This window comes from Dipodomys spectabilis, unplaced genomic scaffold (assembly GCF_019054845.1).
Source record: "Dipodomys spectabilis isolate Male_0828 unplaced genomic scaffold, ASM1905484v1 ptg000145l, whole genome shotgun sequence".
Taxonomy (NCBI): domain Eukaryota; kingdom Metazoa; phylum Chordata; class Mammalia; order Rodentia; family Heteromyidae; genus Dipodomys; species Dipodomys spectabilis.
Genome location: NW_024870822.1, coordinates 4,901,167 through 4,922,928, shown reverse-complemented (window position 1 = coordinate 4,922,928; position 21,762 = coordinate 4,901,167). Strand labels below are relative to the sequence as shown.

The 21,762-nt window shown below is 43.8% G+C and overlaps 1 protein-coding gene across 1 annotated transcript in view; it reads right to left on the bottom strand.

Annotated features, from left to right (window-relative positions):
• Window positions 1-21,762, bottom strand: part of Abtb2 (ankyrin repeat and BTB domain containing 2) — a 164,729-nt gene that overhangs the window by 86,020 nt on the left and 56,947 nt on the right. The gene's annotated exons all lie outside the window — the stretch shown is intronic.

Here is a 21,762-nt window from a genome sequence, read left to right as displayed (position 1 = left end):
GCTCAAGGCTAGTGCTCTACCACTTGAGCCACAGCGCCACTTCCGGCTTTTTTCTTTTTGCTTATGTGGTGCTGAGGAATCGAACTCAGGGCCTCAGGCATGCAAGGCAAGCGCTCTACCACTGAGCCACCTTCCCAGCCCTGCAACCCCATCTTGATAATGACATTTTGCCTGCTTATAGTATGAAGAAGGAAAGTGACACGATACAGGGTATTTTTCAAATACCTTGGCAACAACAGCAAAGTGATTGGTGAAATAGGACAAGTTTATGACAGCTGAGTCCAGGTGGTTAATATGTTACAGCTCCCCAGACAACTCTTTGCACTGGTCTGGAAGACAATCTCAAAAACTTCCCAGACTTTCTATGGCACAATTTCACTAGGGACCTGTTTGTTCACCAGCAGGTGAGCTACAAATTCTAAAGGAAGCTCCCAGTGGGGCAAAGTACAACACCTTCCTGGGTTTGGTGCAGTTTTAATTTGTTATACAAGAGTTTAGCCTATATGTAAAGTTACCCGAGAAGGAAGTATCAATGTCTCAGGCTTTCCAGGAGGCCACTGGAGATTTCCCTTAGTAAACTGCCTTCCACACTGGGGATGGAGTGAGGGGGAGGGTTATTTAAGTAGATCTCTACTAAACACCTTCTTCAGATGTGTAACAAGTGGTTAAGAAAATGACAGTTCATTCCCTTTCACTTTTAATTGTGAGTAACAGAAATTTATGAGAAATATGTCTTTCTTTTCCATTTTTTAAAATTTCAACTGATTTGTCCTCTTACACCTTTGAGAGCTGAAATAAACAAGTTCAGATGACAGCAGTAAAAAAAAATACTTTCCTTGGAGCTGTTGAAATAAGAAAGAGGGGGCAGAAGGTAATTTTCTGAGATCTAGCCCCTTCTTCTCGGAAGATGCTAAGAATCAGTCAGAAGAAGGATGCTATTCCCTGGACAGTCCACTGGCAGCAGCTCAGAAGCCCAGAGCTTGAATTCAGCTCTACCCTACAGCCAAATCTTGAGCAGGTCCCTGTCTGTTTTTGAAACAGACAGGAACTAGCTATGTCTCCATCATCTTTACTTGCAGAGCAAAGATATCACCAGTACTTTGAAAGGCAGGGACACAGTGTAGGTAAGCTGCTATAGGAACTTCCTAGGCCAGCAGTAACAAAATGTCACAAACTGGAGGGCTTTAAACAACACAGATTTATTGTCTTACAATTCCAGAAACTTAAAGCCTGAGTCAGGCATCACAAAGCCCTGTTACCCCCACAAACAGAGTAAATGAATAGGTGGCATTTCTTAGCTTTTGGGAGAGGCAATCAACTGCCTTGCAGATTCATCACTCCAATCTCTGTCTGCCCTGTCGCCAGTACTCTCCCTGTGTGACTGGCTCTGAAGTCAAATGTCCTTTTTAGAGGACCCCACTCATAATAGATGAAGGGCTCTACTCTGTCCTAATGAAAATTGATCTCACTCAGCTAATGCTATGCCCAATAATCCTGTTTTTCAAATAAAGGCACATTCTGAAGTAGCCGGGGTTAGGATTTAATAATATTTTGGTCCGGTCGTGGGGCCTGAACTCTGGGCCTGGGTGCTGTCCCTCAGCTCTTCAATTCAAGGCTAGCGCTCTACCACTTGAGCCACAGCGCCACTTCCGGCTTTTTTTCTCTTTGCTTATGTGGTGCTGAGGAATCGAACCCAGGGCCTCAGGCATGCAAGGCAAGCGCTCTACCACTGAGCCACCTTCCTAGCCCCTTAATAATATTTTTGAAACAGACACAACCCAGCCCTTACCACTGCCTCCTAGGTTTATCAGAGTAATATCTATTTCTAGTTGGGAAGAGGCTCTATGGCCAGGCCTGTTCAGTGGTTAAGATTACTGGACAAATGCCCACTGTGACAACACACACACACACACACACACACACACCCATCTTCTCTTTTTGTGGTCAATGCTAAAGGGGACCTTGGCTTTACAAACAGTGCTGTGGTTTTCATCCGGAAGTGCTTCTAGAATAGGAGCATTGCTCAGTGGGAATCAAAATGAGGATTCCTGGCTTTGTCATAAAGAGAAAATTTTCTGTGGATCATAGAAGATTTGCCTACATGGTTTAGATTGGACATAATCCTCAGACTGCTGATTTGCCACAGCATCTGTGTCTGGTGGTGAAAGAAATGAGGGGAGAGTTGGGTCACTGTCCCTCCACAATCTGTCCCCAGGGTAGGAGAGCTTGTTCTGTTTTATGCTTTGCAGGCCACAGAGCCCCTGTCCCAATGATATGCTATTGGAGCTCACAGCAGCCACAATCTGTAAGAAGTAGATGTGACCCGCCTGCAGGAATGGATGCTGAAACTAATTCACGCGGATTCTACTACCATGAAACAAGACTTGTCTTCTGACTCTTTTTCAGTCATTTCAAAATATTAAAAGAGAGTGGAATGGTGGGCGAATAGAGTTACTATGTTCAATGTACATGTGTGACTATGGAGCCAGGTGACGTGAGGGGTTGGGTGGGTTTGGGAAAGACAAGGTAAGAACTGATGGAAGGGAGTAACTATTTTAAGATGCATTGGACTCGTAAACTGACATGTTGAATTGAAACTCCTTTGCATGATTTCAAAAAATATGTAAACCCAGTCTTAGTAGGCAAGATATGGTATGACCCATGGGCTCATAGCTTGATAACTCCTGATCGACACACTACTGAATGTGTGAGAGGTTGTGTACCCTTCCATAGTACAACATTATTGTCATAACACAACCCCTCAATTCAACATTACAATTCATAATGAGTAACCCCTCTCATCTTAGCTACCCTAGGGTTAGGCCCAGTTGATTAAATATTCCTTATTTTACAGATGAGAAAACCAAGGCTCAAAAAGTCAAATGCCCATTTAATAAGTGGTACAATCAGACTGAAACTTTTATCTTCTGACTCTTTAGTTTGTGACCAAGCTAACATGTCACCCAGATACCCTTCAAACCAGATCCTTCAGGTACACACAACTCTCCACCTCAGCATTTGTCACACCTGCCCATGGTCTTCTCTAGGATTCTGCTTTAACTGGAATTCAAGTTCAAAGCTTAGACTTTTCCTCTAGAACTTCAGACTCCTGACCAAGAGGACCAGATACAACTGTGACCTCAGGGAAGGATGGGCTGGTGCCACTGTTCCACTGCCTTCACTCTGAAAAATTAGTAGAGTTCCAGGATCCACCATGGCCCAACTAGTACCTGAATCATCGACTCTGTCACATCTCTAGAGACAGTTTTCCTGCATGTATATTAGGTTGACCAACAACTAGTGCTTGTAGGGGGTAGGTATGCAAAATAAGTGAAATGAGGGAGAGATGGAGAAGCCTGCAGCGAATAGAGGAACATGTGTCCTATGAGCAGCTGAGATGCTGCTCAGCTTTAGCTATTACTAGATCTGAAACGATCTCATTTTACACAGCATAAGAATATTTTTTTGATTGTTAAAAGTATTAAGTAAAACTGGACACTGGTGGCTTATGCCTGTAATCCTATCTACTTAGGAGGCTGAGATTTGAGGATTGTGGTTCGAAGCCAGTCCAGGCAAACAAATCTGAGAGTCTTATTTCTAATGAACCAGAAAAATGCTGAAGGTGAAGCTGTGGTTCAAGTGGCAGAGTGCTAGCCTTGAGTGAAAAAACCAAGCAAGATTGGGCCCAGTACTGAGGGAAAATAATTCAAAGGAGGTCCACAGATCGCTGTGCATAATCTCTGGCTTGAGGACATCTCTAGACTTTAGGCAGCTGATACTGCCTGGTAGTACACTCAGAAGTAGATGCTCTCTCCTAAAACCAGGCAATCTGGGCAGCCAGAGATGGAGATGGGTGGTGTTTGATGGAGAGGAGAGAGAGAGACAAGCAACCATATGACCCTGAAAAAAGCAGTACAGGAGGGAAAGTAGATGAACACTGAATTATTCAAAACAGGCTCAGCCCAGGGCAGACATAGAAAATTAGTCCTCGCTGTATTCTGATTCTGACTAAATTGAACTTGACGATACCCCATCACAGGTCACCTTTGATGGAAATGAAGAAGATAATGGCTGATGCCATCCCACGTAGTGATTGATAATGCTTACTCTTCTAAGCCCCCTCTGTGTCCTTGAATCTCAGCAAGGCGCCTGGCATGAGTCCAACCATCTAGACTCTGGCTCCTCTGGGCTAGGTGAGTTCTTCTACTGGGTTAATATCTAATTACAGTCATGTACCATGTAGTGACCATGTGGTCAACCATGGACCATTCTATAACAGTATCTATAAAACTGTATCTCTTGGTGTCATGGTCGCCTCTTGGTTTCTCATCCATCATAGATGAAATCACCTAAATGACACATTGTTCAGACTGCATTCTTGTTATTAATCAATGTATGATTCTGCCTATAACTTGCCTCAGCGCTATGGAAGTCACCCTCTGTTACACACTGCTTGATAAGGGCTCCATGCTGTGTTTGTCCTTGTACACTTGGCATCCCACAAGCCAAACTTCAGCAGTTGTTTCAACAGGCTTATGCACCATTGTCTGTATAGGCCCTCGCAAGATTCAAAACACAGAGAGAATCTGTGTGTTTTCTCCATAAATCAGGTACATTATCTTGCTTCATATTTGTAATAAAACAAGGAGGTGGGTATTTCCCAGTGGCCTTACTATTTTCTCTTGATTTTACCCCATTTATTATCTGTGGCAAACCTCAGTTAGCTCATATGTAACAATAGTACCCACACTTCATTGGGTGTTGGAACAACCAAATTTATTTATTTACTTATTTATTTGTTGATCATGGGGCTTGAACTCAGGGCTTGGGTGCTGACCCTGAGCTTTTTTTGCTCAAGGCTAGCACTCTACTGCTTTGAGCTACAGCACCACTTCCAATTTTCTAATGGTTACTTGGAGATAAGAGTTTCATAGACTTTCTTGCCTAGGCTCTGCTTCCTACGTAGCTAGATTACAGGTGTGAGCTCAGTTAAACAACCAAATTTAATAATGAATGAAAAGTGTTTAGCATAGTGTCTGTTATAAAATAAAATAAGAATGCATTACACTGCTAGCTTGGTGTAGTTGTACATGTCTGTAATCCCAGCATTCAGGAGGCTGAGGCAGGAGGAGCAAAGGTTTGAGGCCAGCTTGAGTTACATAACAAGACTGGTCTCAACACAAAAACAACAAAAAAAGAAATAATTATGGACTCACATAAAACTGGCAACTGCCCAACACCACCAATGGCAATGTAGAAATGTTCTGTGTGACCTTTGCCCAGTTCATCCCAGATGTTTACATCTTACGTAATTAGCATATATATGTATATATAAAACAGAATTGTGAAGTTGACATTGGAGTAATGTGTAATATAATTCTATGCCATTTAACCACACAGCTATATGGCTTATTTTATAATTACAACTATTTGATCATTTGTAATTATCGGGAGAGGCAGGACAGGTCTGTGATTACATGTATACATCCTCTAATTCCAGACTGTCTGGGTTCTAAAACTAGCCTAGTCATTCTCAGCTGTATGATTTTTTAGAAGATACTTAATTGTTCTGTGCCCCTGGTCCCTTATCTTTCACAGGGAATTTTTTTTTTTTTTTTTGGTATGGGGTCGGGGAGAGAATTGGTAACTTATATGTAAAGGACTTAAACAGCAATGTCAGTCGTAAACATTCCATGATTTTTAGCTTTTAGTATGTTTACCGCTGTTACTCTTCCTGGGGCCCAGGATGGGAAGGGTGAGAAGAATCTTGGCCTGACTTGTGTCATGAGGTTCCAAACCTTCTTTTCCTTTAATGGTTGTGATGCCTCTTGGAACTGAGCCAAGGAAACAGCAGGGTTCCTCTTTTAGTGTTTTGTTTTGGAATAAATCCTTAGTGCCTTTGGAAGGCTGGGGTTCTCTCTTGGGGAACCTCAGCTGACTCCAACTTCATTACTTTGGCATTCAACTTGCAAGGGCACAAGAAGGGCAGGGTATGACAGGGGCACAACATGGATTCTGCTGCCCCCCTCCATCCTACAAAGCCTGTAACTGGTGGAACCCCAAGTGCACCCTTTTCCTCTTAGAGATTCTTCCATCCATCCAACTGTGGCCCCTTGATGGGCTTCTCAGCAGAGCAACACTGTTGACTCAAAGGAAGTGGCAGAGACAGAGCTTCTCCTAACCGTGGCCTGCTCAAGGAGAAGAACTGGTGGTGCCAACACAGTCGGCATCCAAGATCAAAGTTCCTAAGCACTTCCATCCCGAGGCAATAATATCATTGCAGCAACAACCTAGCAAAGAGGAAACAACCTGGCACTTCCGGCAACATAAAGGGCATTGCAATAATCATGCTAACACAATTCTGCTTTCTAAGCACTTATTTTGTACACAGTACACTCAACTCTCAGACTAATTTATGATGTGGTACTATTCCCTCACCTTCCAGTAAGACTGCACAAGGTCACAGAAACCAAGGTCACAGCTAATAAGCCACAGAACCAGGAATACTCAAGCTCAGGCAGGTACACATCCATGTTGGAGCTCTTACCAGGCTGCACTCTCTACCCAACAACCACAGCAAGTCTTAGGTGAGCTCTCTCTCCTTCTGCTCTTATTAACAATGCTGTGGTCCATTTGTTCAGCTCTGATCACTGCTCTTTTAAGAAGAGTTTATATATCCCCACACTGAGGAGTGTGGATTGGAACCAGTTATGCAATTTTTTTTTGAAAAATGTACCTCAGCTAGAGGTACATTAAAAAAAAAAAAAAAGCTGGGGATGTGGTTCAGCTGTAGAGTGCTTGCCTAGCACACACAAAGCCCTGCACTTGAACTGCAGCACTGTATGAGGGGTCACTTTTTCTCGTTGGGAGGGAAAAGGGCAGAAAGTGGATCTGTAGATTTCATTTCAGTCCTGGGATCCTATTTGATATGCACATCACCTACACAGACTTGGCTTGGAACAATACCGTACTGATGTGCCTTAAAAATTCACAATGTGCTCCCAACCTGGAAATGTTTCCTGCTTTTCCACTTCCAGCCAGCTCCCCTCCTCAGGCACAGGCTGCCAGCCAAACCAGACTCTGTGGGGGTGATGACGTCAGTGTGGAACTGGACCAGCAGCCTGGACCACTGACTCTTGCCTGGGGCCCCTCCCAGCCTCCACAGGGGAGGGGTGCTTCTCAGGTGGTAATGACTCACCTGGGCTCCCAGCTGGAGCCAGAGTCTTCACTTAGCTGCTTGCACCTTGAATGCCTAAGAGGCTTTCAGCACACACACTGACTCCCTTGACTTAAAACCCAACAGGAAAAATCAGATTCCATCATTAGGAATCTATTTGGCTTGGTTCCATGGTAGCATTTCTTACTCAAGACCTGATTCTTATTTTTTATTTATTTCTCTTTTTTGGGGGGTCTGGTCTGGGGCCTGTACTCTGGGCCTGGTGCTGTCCCTCAGCTCTTCAGCTCAAGGCTAGAGCTCTACCACTTAAGCCACAGCACCACTTCCGGCTTTTTTTCTTTTTACTTATGTGGTGCTGAGGAATCGAACCCAGGGCCTCATGCATGCAAAGCAAGCGCTCTACCACTGAGCCACCTTCCCAGCCCAAGACCTGACTCTTGAAAAGGGCTATAGCTCACAGGCTATGTGAAGGAGGGTCCCAGCAATAAGCAATTGTCCCCACTCTCTTGGATTTAGGTCTGTAGATAAAAAGCTGGTAGTACCCTCTCATCTCAGCAAACAATATCACAACAGGTGGTGGAAACACACACACACACATGCACACACACACACACACACACACACACACACACACACACACACAGACTGTCTCCAGAGACCAACTGTAGGGAATATGGCATGCCATTAACTCCCCCACCCCCCTGTCACCCCTCCCCCCCAGAACGTTGTTGCCTTTTACCCTGAACCAAGAGAGGGCAGAAAAGCAACCTGATCCTTGGTTTCCTGCCTAGAACTAGCCACAGGTGACAATGGTCCCAACTGCACTGACAGCTTTTATGGCCACTTTGGTCTACCTTCCACCTATGTGGACCCTGACTCTATGCTTCACTTTTGGGGCCAAGTCTCATCTGCTTTTACAGCTGATGTGGCCAGTTTCCCTGGGCTAGTTAAAGGTACTTGTTAATTATGCACAGCATGCTAAGGAATAATCACACATCATGTCTCCCTTTCATGTCAAGCACAACCCCAAACTTCTGACTCAGAACTCTTTACTAGATAAGGAACTTGCTCTACTTCCATCAGGTCAGCTGGACATAGCCCTGAGAGGCTGTGGTCTACGAGGCTCAAGGTCCTGCTGGAAATGACACAGTGAGGCTACTGCCCAACCCTCCAAGCAAGGCCAATGTTAAATACAGAACTGAGATCTTTCATATTTAACTCTCCCACTCATAGTCTTCCAGGAACTATAAATGACACTTGGGCATTACCAGTATGGGAGGGTTTTGAACTGACCTCCCAGAGGTCAAAGCCTGTTTCTTAGAAGAGGCTTCTGAATGACATCCAACTACAAAAATGCTGTGTTCTAACAGGAAGAATTCAACATCAGGGAGCCATGTCAAAAACCCTGACTCAGTGTGACTAATAATTCCTAAGACAATACTGTTGAAGGGTCCTGACCAATTTAAAACTCTTAAAAAGCATTTAAAATAGATTGCCTTTCTTCTCTCCCATACTTAATCAGTTATTTTTGGCTACAAATAAAACCAGTGCTGGTACTTACTTGAAGCTGTACTTCATAATCCAGTTACTATTCTTAAGGGAAAAGATTAATACATTAAATCCTACTTGGCTATATATACCATGTGGAAAAAATATAGGGCAACGAGCTTCTTCCCTACCCCCTACCCCCATCCCCCAACCTCTCCCTCTCCCCAAGCCTGCCATTTCATCTCTGCTCTACTGGCACACACATCTGGATTACATAAATTTCAAGTCTCGTTTTCAATGTTAGTACAGCTTAGGGTTACAATACTTGACAAATCTTGAATGCTAGGATGTCAAACCAAATTAGTTTGACCAGTCACAGAAGAGAAAGGGTGAGAGGGATGTGCGATTGGAATACTACAATAATAAACAAGAGCTCTCAGCTGATCCATCAATTCTTGTTTAGCTGGCATGGAGGTTTCAGAGGTAACTACAGAAACTCTCAGGTCCAGGATAGTGATGACCTGTAGATCCAGTGCTTCATTCCTTTCCAGACAGTGCGAGGTGAGCAGTGAAGCTTGTTGAGGGTCTGGTAACATATCTTGATTAGCACAGTATGAGGATGCTGCTATTTTAAATAAGTCTTGTCAAAGTAATTCTATGGGCAAGGCAACTTTGTGGATGAGTGCCATTCCAAAGATATGAAGTATGTGAAAGACATTTTCAGGATGAATCTATCACCCTTGGGGTTTTACACTGCTCTTCAAACTTTAACCTGAAAGTGGTGACAACTGGGTAAGGAGCTAGTTCAGGAGATGCTCACTGGGCTGAGATGAGTATGTTTAAAGGCTGGAATGAGTTAGGCATGGTGGCATATGCCTGTAATCTCTCATCACTTGGGAGACACAGGCAAGGGGGAACTCAAGTTCAAGGCCAGCCTACGTCACATAGTGAGATTCTGTCTCAAAAAAGCCAAAATTGCCAGGAGCTGGTGGCTCACACCTATAATCCTACCTACTCAGGAGGCTGAGATCTAAGGATCATGGTTTGAAGCTAGCCTGGGAAGAAAAGTCCTGGGAAGAAAAGACTCTTATCTCCAACTAACCACCTAAAAACTGGAATTGGAGCAATGGCGCAAAGTGGCAGAGCACTAGCCTTGAGCAAAAAAACTCAGGGACAGCGCCCAAGCCCTGAATTCAAGCCCCACAATAAAAAAAGCCAAAAGAAAAAAAATACACATATACATACATACATACATACATATATACACACACACACACACCTACATAAAAATAGAGTCTCAAATGAAAGTTACTTGCATGTAATTCTGTTTAGTCTACAGTACCAAAAAAGAGCATGTTGAACACTTAAATTTTACCTTTATCATTTAAGGACTTACCTCATGGAGTCAGTTTTCAGAATATCAAAACCCTAGTAATTCAAGAGGGTAATGAGTTGGCAAAGTACTCTAGGAATACTTAATGATCAAATGTTAAAAGTGACTGTAAACAAACAAATGCTTCAAATTCCATGCTAACTTATAAACTTTAGAGATAATTGAATAGTCCAGATTTTCTTCAGAGTTTTTCCTAGTTCCTAGAGATGTTCACAGACGCTGTATTAAAAAAAGTGTTCATGAGGAGAGATTTGGACACCACTGGGTTAAAGAATATGTTCTTTACTGCAGTAGTTCTCAGATCCTCGAATACACAAATGTATTATAAAAATGTCATAAAGGAAAGTCAATATCATGCATCTTCCAAACATATTTGGCCATGGAATCTTTTCCACTGGGTACCTTCTTGCATGAGATGTGCTCTGAGAGCCAGTGTGGTGATCAGCTGACACACAAGTCTACTAGTAAATAATTATCACTCCCAACCCACTAATAAGGAACTAAGGATGTGCACTGTGCTGGTTCTGCTTTGACACACTGAAGAAGTGTACCTGTGGGTATACAAGGGATGGAATCGTGCATGTCTCCACTTCCTGCAGCCCCCTGAAGGGTCTGACCTTTTTCTCAGTTACAACATTCACTGCTTTTCAAGTCTTTCAAATAGTCTTTCCCTGTGGCGCTGGACATTACACAAGTGCCTTTGTGAAAATGAAGTCACCAAATACTCAAAGTTCTATGCTGACATTTTCAAGTTGCCGTTCCATGTGCTTGGGAGACGTGCTCCTAGTCAGGCTACCATCAAGCAGGCTAGGAAGGTGTCCAAGGAGTCTAGCCACTCAGGAGGCACAATGGCCATGGGACCATGATGACCCCCAGGGTGGTCTCATGCCTAATGGCCCATGAAAAGTGCCCACAGGGATGTAGCTTTGAGGCACAGCATGTATGCACAGGTGTCCTGCTCTCCTCCCTGTGTTCTAACAGCCACCAGGGAAAGCTAAAGAGAAACCAGAAACCACCTGTGAAATGAAACCTGGACAAGTGTATGAAGCAGCTACTTACTGGGGCCAACGAGCATAACTGAGGTCCTACCATTCCTGGAAGGTCTCGATGGCTATGGACGTTGCAACGTACCCTTGAATTCTCAATGTAAGTGATGAGAAGTCAAGTGTTTCATTTACAGATGAAAAAGTGAAGCCAGAGAAGTCAGAGGCCTAGGAGATAGAGGCAAAGCCAAGGTGTGAGCTCAGGTGTATCTGGCATTACAGTTGACTTCCCCATCTACTACTATTTGAGGACCTAGTCAGGTGTGGTGGCTCATGCCTGGAATCCCAGCTAATCAAGAGGCAGAGAATAGAAAGATTACAATTTGAAGTCAGCCTGAACAAAAAGTTAGTGATACCCCATCTTAACCAACAGCTTTGTATGGTGGCATATTCAAGCCATTCCTGCTATGTGGGAGATATAAATAGGAGGATCATGATCTGGGTTAAAGCATAAATATGAGATCCTATCATAAAATTTACTTAAAAAGCAAAAAGGGCCTATGTGTCTCTGATCATATAAAACAATACTTATTGAAACAGATTCCAAGCAATGGAAACAAGAGGCTTTCTCTTTGTTAAAAAAAGAAAAAGCAAAAAGGGCTGACTCAAGTAGTGGAGAACCTGCTAAAGCAAGTGTGAGGTTGTGAATCCAAACCCTATACTAAACACATGCACACCCAAAAAAGGTCACTGGTCTCAGAAAGAAACAATACATTAACATTCAAGGTCTGATACTGAGATCTAAACTCCAAAAAGCACTAGCTAATGTTTCAAAGGAAAATGCCAGACTGGGGTATGGCTCAAGTGGTAAAGTGCCTGCCTGATAAGTACAAAACCCCTGAGTTCAAATCCCAGTACTGGTGAGAGACAGAGAGGAGAGCGAGAAGGAGGGAGGGAGGGAGGGAGAGATCACTACTCTAAATGCTGATGAGAATCCTATTCAATAGCTACTATTACCTTTTTGAGCAGATGAGAATACTGAGTCATAAGTAGGTTAAGAATCTGCTGGAGGTCGATACAACTAGACTTGATGTTAGCGTGCTTCATGGACATACTTCAAAGCATTGAAAAAGAAGAAGGGAACAAGTCTGGAGTTAAGAGAGAGCCCATCCAAGTTCCTAGCCAGGGCTCTGCTGCCTACCAGGCTGGACTGGCTCCAACAGGCAAGTAAGAGGAGGAGACAGCACCACATAGCATCCTTATCGTGCCCATTCGGAATACCCTGCCAGCTCTGAGAGGTGCCCTGGGGCTCCTCTTTCTGCCAGTTCAGGAAATGTATCCCTTTCTAATATATGCCCCCCTCTCTCCCTGTCCATACGAGCTTTACACTACAAAATACTATAGAACAGGTAGGTAGCATACAGTAGCAATAGTTTTACGAGTCCTTGTTAGGCAGACAGTCCCGGTTCCACCCAGCCAGCTCTCAAATCTGCACCTGTTCCATGAAGTTGAGCTTGCTCCATTCTCTGACCCTGCCCCTCAGCTCTGCAATGGCAAGAAATTACTTCAAGTTCCATGCTTAATACATCTGCCATATCAAAGCCTCAGACCTGTTCTGTCTATTACAAGAACCTAGGATGCCAACTGCAGGGCATCATGTTTCCCTCCCTCCTTGGGAGGCCTCTGTAGCCCTTTTGGGCCCCTCTGTTGGGACAGTCCTGTAACTACCACGAATGCCTTGCCAACCATGCTTTGAAATTCTACCATAGCCTTTTGTGGCTATCTGGTAGGCAGACCAATGAGGTCCAGAACCCAAATCATTTGTCCTTGTCTATGGATTCTCAAAAGCCTTTTGCCACAATGAAGCTGTATCATGAAGCTGTATCTGAAGTTGATGCTGACAGACCCCAATCTACATCCTAGGTGAAAGCACATCTTTTTCTAGCTCTTAGAACATTGTTTCCCTTCTCAGTTCAAATGTAACATTTAAAAACTATGGGGGTTACAGACTCAAAGCCTAGCTACTCAGGAGGCTGAGATGTGATGATTGAGGTTTGAAGCCAGCCTAAGCAGACAAATCTAAGAGACTCTTATATCCAATTAAGCAGCAAAAAACTGGAAGCAGAGGTGTGGCTCAAATGGTAGAATGTCAGCCTTGAGCAAAAATGCACAGCAAAAGTGCAAGGCACTGAGTTCAAGTCCCAATACAGGAACAAGAACACAACACAAAACAACAAAAAACTATGTAAATGAAAGTTATCCTAAGTAAATCAATTAAGATCATAAATGAATATTTTGGTTCATAGCAGTGCTGATAAAAAAAAAGAACTGTGAACCATAGCACTACCTAATAGGTAACCACGTATACATGCATATATAGATAGATAGATAGCTCCGTATCTATCTATCTATCTATTAGTCCATTTGTGCTTCTATCACAAAATACAACAAGCCAGGTAGCAGATAAACCACAGAAATTTATTTTCACCATTCTGATGGCTGGGAAGGCTAAGGTCAAGGCACATTTGGTGTCTGGTGATTTGGGGCTGTCTGGGTTACAGATGGTGTCTTGCAGCCGCGTCACATGGTAAAAGAAGCAAGGCAGCTCTGTGGTGCTTCTGAGGAAGACACTAATCCTACTCAGGAGGGCTCCATCACAGGACCTATTCACCTCCCACTCGCTGATACTATTCCACTGGTGGTTAGGTCCCTCAGATGACTATTTCCTCATATTATCAGGTTAGTAATTAAGTTGTGGGGTTTGTTTGTTGGTTGGTTTTGTTTCACCTGGCTGGGAGGTGGGGGGTGGTAGTGACAGAGTCTCATTTTGCAGCCCTGGCTAATATTGAGCTTGTGAGTCTACTGTTAGCCCTCAAAGGTTGAGATTATAAGTGTGCACCACCACACCTTGCTGGTGACTAGGTTTTAACATAGGAGTTTGGCAGAGAGGGGGCTCAGACAAACTTTCAGACCATAGCAATTATAGACCATCTTGTATATTAAAATACTGTGTAAGGCATTAAATTGGATATGTAGAGGAACTAGGTTATAAAACAGTGTTGAAAGTGAGATCACCTTTTTTTGTTTTGCAATGAAAATTTCTCTAAGTGTATTGACATCTTGAAGAGCAATGAGATTATAGATGATTCTAATGTACCTTTCATGATCTATACTTTAAAGCTTGGGGAAAACATACTCTCTGTAAAATTAAAGATAGAAAAAGTTCTCTGTGGGGGGAAAAGGGGAAGGAGTAACATTTTAAATGTTTTTAATGAAAGAAGCAGCCCATGTCCATTGACAAATGTAAAAATATCTATTGAGAAAAATATGCCATCCATAAATGGATGCTTCGAAGTTCCAAATTTAACTAATGGCAGGTAGTAGTAATTTAGAACATGAGACAAGACAGAAAACTGTAACTAAATCCTAAGCTGCTCTAGAAGGCATCATAGTACAGTGAGCCCGTAAGGATGTAATACACTTTTTGCAGGCTTTCAACAGAAAGAAGCGGCTCTCAGGAAAGACAGTCCCAAGAGTCCAAGACCCCATGTTCGGTTCCTCCTCAGCCACACTTCCAAATGCTTGTCAGAGGCAGGAAGGTGCCTTCAGAAGTAGGAAGGAAGGAGCACCCTTCAGCAACTTTGCGGAAACAAAGTGATGAGCTAGTTCTCCTATTGCTTGGTAACATTGAAGGAGAGCCTTCCTGCCCTTGAAACCCTAAGATGTTATTAAAAGCCTGTATTCTATGATGCAGGAGGGCTGTGGAGGGGCTTGAGATTTTACCAGCTCCTAGCAAATACCCATGCCCAGGCCCAGAGCCCACAGTGAGCAGCCAGGCCCTAAACACCACTCCACAGACAGGAGAAATAGACTCAGGTCCTTAGATGCTGAGCTCAAATGAGACAATGGGCCAAATATCAGCATCCAGGAGGGGGGGGGGGGGGTGGAACGAGAGAGAACGAGAAAGAACGCTTGGCTTTTCAAAACCCCTTAGGCTTGTCTGGCCACTAGTGATCAATTTAGTAGCAAGTGATCCAAATAGAGCCCTCAAGGATCGCGATGATTTAATGTTCCTATGTGGGTCATTTACCACAGTGATCATGAGGGAATGGGCCCCAGTGACGGAACTGGCTTATAGGAATGCTTTGTGTGTAAGTCAGAATCAGCCTGGAAAAAAGGTGAACAGCACCCAAGATTCCACTGAGAAATCGAATTTAAATGACACTAATAAATCAACCCTCAAACAGTAACGGGTGATAGGCATCCACAAAAGCTAGCACTGGAACAGAATGTGAGGGTGGAGAGCAGGAGAAGAGGCCACATAGGGTGAATCAGAGAAGGACACAAGAGGAGGGCAGGGGTAACCAACAACAAAGATGGAGGACCCAGGGGACAATAAAAAGAGCATGAACGGGACCTGAGCTACATGGATGCAGCTGGAAACCTGTCCCAGAGGCCCTGGAACAATGGCAGCAGTCTCTGTGTTTGTGCACACCCTGCTTGATGCTGTCTAGACCCGGAGGGGCGTTAATGAGGATAGGTGGAGAGGCAGACTCCATTTTTCATCATTGACACTCAGACGGGCAGTACTTTAGCCCAGAAACGGGGGCCAGTCAATCAGATACCAGCTCTGCTGTGTATAAACACCTTCTACCCTCAATCAGCAAGGAGGCAGGTGCTGGAGATCTGGTCATGGTCAGTTGGACAATCTGATAAAGCCTTCCTGGGGTCGCTGTGGCCCAAGAATAGAGCCGGCATAATTAGACCAGGCAGAGGGGCTGTCAGGCAATCCAGGCGGAAATAACAGGGCCTCTGCCAATCAAAGGGAAACCCAACCGAGGGGGCGGGTGGGGAGGGGGGCATTTGTTGTATAGTGGACGGTGGGGGAGGGGAGAGTTCCCTGAGGCCGGCTGGTGACTCTGGCAGGGCTGCACAGCTCATTATGTGCGCCCCAGAGCTGGGCGGGCGCTATCGATCACTATCGGGGGTCTCTGGGGGATCATCATTATGCAGCAGGACGTGGTACGTGCTTTGCTGGAGCGGTAACTGAGCAACATGGCAACACATCTTTCTTGCCTGTGGAAAAACAAGGTAGCCCTTCTCTTCCCTTCTTGTGATCGTCTTGCAGGCCATTTAGCCATGAAGGTCCAGAAAAGGGGGTGGTGGGGAAGAATCACAATGGGGCTTGGTGTTTACAATGCCATTTCTACACAGGTTATCTCAGGAAGGCCAGTGAGGAGGGATGGAGGGGTGCTTGAGTTGCCTTGCTGGAAACAATGGCTCAGGACCCTGCCCTTTGGTGCTGGCACATGTGCACAGAATGCCAGATTCACCGAGGAGAGGAACACTTCTTAAAAGCTGGGTAAAGCTCTCCACACCTCTCCTAGCTCAGGGCTGTATGTCATCTCACGGGCTGAACAGCTTCTCCTCCTCTGGCTTGGGAGGAGAAATCACTTCTGTGGGTCCTTTCTCCATTCTTCTCTTCTAAGCTTCTTTTCTAGCTGTGTCCTCAGCTCACATGGACCTAGGAGCAGGGATCTGCTTCTTTGGTATGTCTTCCAAATAAATTGAACCCCACAATCCCAGACTACTGAACTTTTTGGGGGGAGCAAAAGGAGATTTAGAATGCACATTTCCACATTTCTAGTAGCAAATGTTCTCATACACAACAATCCCCCTTTCCTTTTCCCCCTTCCCCTCCATACCTAGGTTCTCTCCCCAGTATTTTCTCCTCCCAGAACCCGCCTCCAGTCTCCCTCTTCTCGCTCTTGGGTCTCACCACCCGTCAACATTTTCACACTGTTCCTTCCCCTCCACTCACTCCCAGCAAAACAAAAGCCTTTTAACTATTATTCTCAACATGTCCCCTTGAAGGCTGCAAAAGATATTCACGGACATTATGCCGACTGAAAGCCAGGCTTGAAAGCTTAAATGTGGCTCGATTCCATTTACATGATAGTCTCAAAAGACACAACTATCATGATGGAGAATACATCAGTGGTTGCCAGGGGGTGGGGGATGGGAGGGTGTGACAAGAAAGCGGAGCAGAAGGGAGCTTTTCTAGGGTGATGGTAGTGTCTGTCTTTTGATTAGGGTGGTGGTTATACAAATGTACACATGCATTAAGAGTCAGAACTGTACACATACTGCCTTCCTTAAATCAATTTTACCTTGGCGCAATTGAAATAATTTGTGCCCCAGTGAAATGGATTTGCTCCTTAGAAAAAGGTGAAGAAATTCTGTAACTATAAATGATCAATTGATCCCAATCACTTAAGTCATTTTTGCAAAAATTCTCTGAATTTATTTCTTGGGGGTGGGGGTGGGGCGGTGTCAGTCCTGGGGCTTGAACCCTGCATCTGGTGCTGTCCCTAAGTTTCTTTGCTTAGCACTCTACTACTTGAACCACAGCCCTACTTTTTTAGTTTTTGTTAGTTAATTGAAGATAAGAATCTCATGGATTTTCTTGCCTGGGCTAGTTTCTAATTGTGATCCTCAGAGGTCAGCCTCCTGAGAAGTTAGGATTACAGGCATGAGCTACTTGGGCCTGGCTATAAGTCTTTGAATTTTCAAAGACAGCTTTCTGCACAATCATAATGGAAGTCTTTCACATGTATTACTTGACTCTGGGGACTACTTTCCATGTGTGTAAGGTGAATCCTGTCCAGAGATCTGCCCAATGGTGGTTTTTTAATCGAGAACTTTCTAGAGTTTATCATGTGAGTCTGTAAGTACTTCCTGGCCCTGTCTACTAGTCTCTCTTCTCTCACACACCGACTTTCCCCCTCCTCAAATTCATTCACTGTCCCCATTGATAACGCTTCTCTACATACCTGCATGGCTGGTCCTCTGTCCACTTGGCTCTCTCTCCTCCTTGGAGAGGCTTTTAGCCCTGTAGAGGAAGCAGCTCACACCCCCTTGCATTTTGTGCTTTCATGTTTCATCCTCATTTTAGAGAACATTTCACCCATTTGTCCTGGTGCTCATCCTGGGATATGGCATTCACCACAGTGCTACACCATCTTAAACATGGCCCCCAGCATGGCTCAAATGAAATGAATAAACCTTGGAGGAGACAGAGCATGAGCAAAAATGGGGAAACAATGGGCTCAGGGGACTCACAAGTCCGTGAGAATATTCTTGTTGTTTTCTAAAAATTTACATGTCAACATTTTAACTCATTGCCCCTAACATTTTATTTCTATACTCTTCAAACACACAGCAAATTGAAAGCAGTTTATGGGGATCATCTATATAGCTATTGTCTTTTTCTTTTCTTTTTTGTGGGTCATGGGGCTTGAACTCGGCCTGAGAGCTATCCCTCAGCTCTTCAGCTCAAGGTGAGTGCTTCACTTGAGCCACAGTGCCACTTCTGGTTTTCTGTGTGGTTTATTGAAGATAAGAGTCTCACAGACTTTCTTTGCCCGGGCTGGCTTTGAACCGCAACCCTCAGATCTCAGCCTCCTGAGTAGCTAGGATTACAGTCATGAGCCACTGGTGCCCGGCTTAGCTATAGTCTTATAGTCTTATTTACACTGTTCTTATATTTTCACATATTTATCTACTTGTCTGTCTACCCATCTGGCTCCTTCGCTATGAATTTCTAGTCAATCATCAAATATCTCATTGCATGAGAAAAGTAAAGAAACCTGGCATGAGGAGACTCTTCAGAATTATCCAAAGGGCAGGAAAGTCAGATTTTAATAGTGGAGTCTCCATGCCTTTCCCATGTTTTCTGAGCACTTGGCATCAAGTCTGAAACAACTGCAAATGCTCTTTTATTTTCCACTGCCTCATTAGTTTTCATAGCCATGTTTTCAGCTCAAGGGGAGGGGCCGTTGGGGAGTTCGTAGGCCCACGGAGTGCTGACAATGAAGGATGACCCTCCACCAGGTTTCTGAGGCCACTGCCTTCCAGCTAGGCTTCCAAGTTGCTGCAGAAACCACTCCCCTAGTGCAGGAGGAAGGTGAAGGAATTGGAACAGAAGACAAATGGAAATGACCAGGTCACAAAGCATAGCCTTCTGCTGTGTTTATTCCTATTTCTTGGAAGTACTGGAGTTTGAACTTAGGACTTTGTGGTTACCAGACAAACACTTTACTCCCACGGCCATGCTCCCAGCCCTTGTTGAGTTGTAAGTTTGTTTTGTTTTTCTGAATAGGGTTTTATATTTATGCATTGGTGAGCCTGTAATGTGATCCTCCTATTTTATGCTTCTGAATAGCAAGGATGACAGGTGCCTACCACTATGCTCAGATTTTATTGAATGACATGGAGTCTTAGGAACTTTTTACTTCAAACCAAGATCCTCCCAAACATGGGCCACCTCACCTGGCTCTTTCTGCACTTATTGATCACTCACTCCTGTCCATCCTTCTGGCCTTACAATGGAGACCAGAAACATGACCATTTGTAATGAGGTCATGTTTACTACAAGAAAATCTGCTTTTCCAATCCTGGTATTAATACTCCAATGCCTTCAAGGGCTCTGCCTTTTTGTTTCTTCAGGTTTCTACTCTCTCTTGGTCTGCATTTAGAATCTAATGAAGGTAAAGTCTTCTCCCCAGGGAAAATTAACCACACATCAACATATTTAACAATTCCTTATGTGGGTTTCATCACAAGCACACCCACAAATCCTCTAAGTCAAAATAGCCATAGTTAGTGGTAATATGTTTGCTACGTGCTGTTACGTGTTGTATTCAATCACATGAACATCTGCTGAACATTCTCATTATCATCTCTAGTCTCAAGGTAGAAAATGTGGCTTAGAGGAGCAAAGCAATTTGCTTCCTGAAATTGTAGATTGACTATAGTTAGGTTTTCTTGTAGGTACCAGCATCTCCAAATTCCTCTAGTGCTCCTGTTTCTGTCTCTCTTTTGTCTTTGTGTTTCCTTAAAAATTCCTTCTTAAATACTTTACATGCCATCTTTCAGCTCTAACCCACTGTTATAATAGAACCCAGTTGATATAGTAGTAAGATGCACTGGGGGTGGGCAAGAAGCATTCTGTCGGCCTCACAAAGCTATAAAATTTGTAAGGAGCAGAGATTGAGTCTAGGATGACCAGGAAACTCATGGCATTCTTGAGATTCCACAACCAACTCTACACAGGCTCAACTTGAAGATATCCTAATCTCAAGTGTTCCTTTCCATCTGAATGGCTTTTTCTAAAGTTCAAAGTCAACTGATACAGTTCTTTTCCAGCCAGTTACAGTAGGTCTTGAGAACACGAGACCTTCAAGGGAGGCTTTGGGAGATGAAACTAAAACTTCAGAAATGATCAATAGCTACCCAAGGTAAAGAATATTCCATAAAGAGCCAGGTGGGTTACCGCTGAAAGACCTGAGAGGCTGGTGGGAGAGGTAAAGGCAAAAGCTGCTGTTTAATGGGTACAGAGTCCCCAATTTGCAAAAGGCAGTTCTGGAGATCTGTTGCACAGTATGGGTATTCTTAACATTACTGAACTGTCCACTCAAAATTGACTAAGTTCAGCTGGTCACCAGTGGTTCATGCCCATAATCCTAGCTACTCAGAAAAGCTGGGATCTAAGGATTGCAGTTCAAAGTCAACCTGGGCAGAAAAAGTCCACGAGACTCTTATCTCCAGTGAACTCCCCAAAATCTGGAAGTAGAGCTGCAGCTCAAGTGGTAGAGTGCTAGTCTTGAGCAAAAAAGCTCAGGGACAGCACCCAGGCCCTGAGTTCAAGCCCCAGGACTGGCAACACACACACATGCACACACGCACACACACACACACACACACACACACGCACACACACTCACACTTACACAATTGGTTTGTTAAGGTGTTAGGTATTATGCTATGAGTTTGTTCATTTTTTTTTTAAACCATGATCTTTAAAAAATACTGAAAAGCCAGGCACCAGTGGCTCATTATGTAATCTTAGCTACTCAACAGGCTGAGATCTGAGGATGGTGGTTCCAAACAGGAAAATCAATGATACTCTTATCTCCAATAAAAATGACCAAAAAGGGCTGGGAAGGTGGCTCAGTGGTAGAGCACTTGCCTTGCATGCATGAGGCCCTGGGTTCGATTCCCCAGTACCACATAAGCAAAAAGAAAAAAACCTGGAAGTGGTGCTGTGGCTCAAGTGGTAGAGCGCTAGCCTTGAGCTGAAGAGCTGAGGGACAGCGCCCAGGCCCAGAATTCTGGCCCCAAGACCAGACCTCCCCCCCAAAATTAAAAATGACCAAAAAGTCAGCAGTGACTTGAGCTGTGGCTCAAGTGGTATGGCATTAGCACTGAGCAAAAAAAATCCCAGGGACAGCATCTAAGCCCTGAATTCAAGCCCCATTACCAGCAATATATATATATATATCTCATATATTATATATCATATATTGTAATATATAATATATATGATATATATAATATGTCATAATATATTATAATATATATATAGAGAGAGACATATGTGTGTGTATAATTGTCTGGGTATAAGTAGTAGGATCTTGGGGGATTATTTTCTCTTTGTGTTTAATTGTTTGCAATAACTGAATACAGTATTATCAGATAAAAACCAGTAGAAACACTTTGCCTTTGAAAAAACTAAGTCAAGTTTAAGAGGCCTAAGGATAAGATTGGGATTATGTATTCATAGAAACTGCCTTGATGAGGTGCTATTTCTGGCTTGAGGTAGCAGGCAAAAAAGGCTCCAGCTGAGCACTAGCTATTCAACTTACGATTATTTTAAAAAA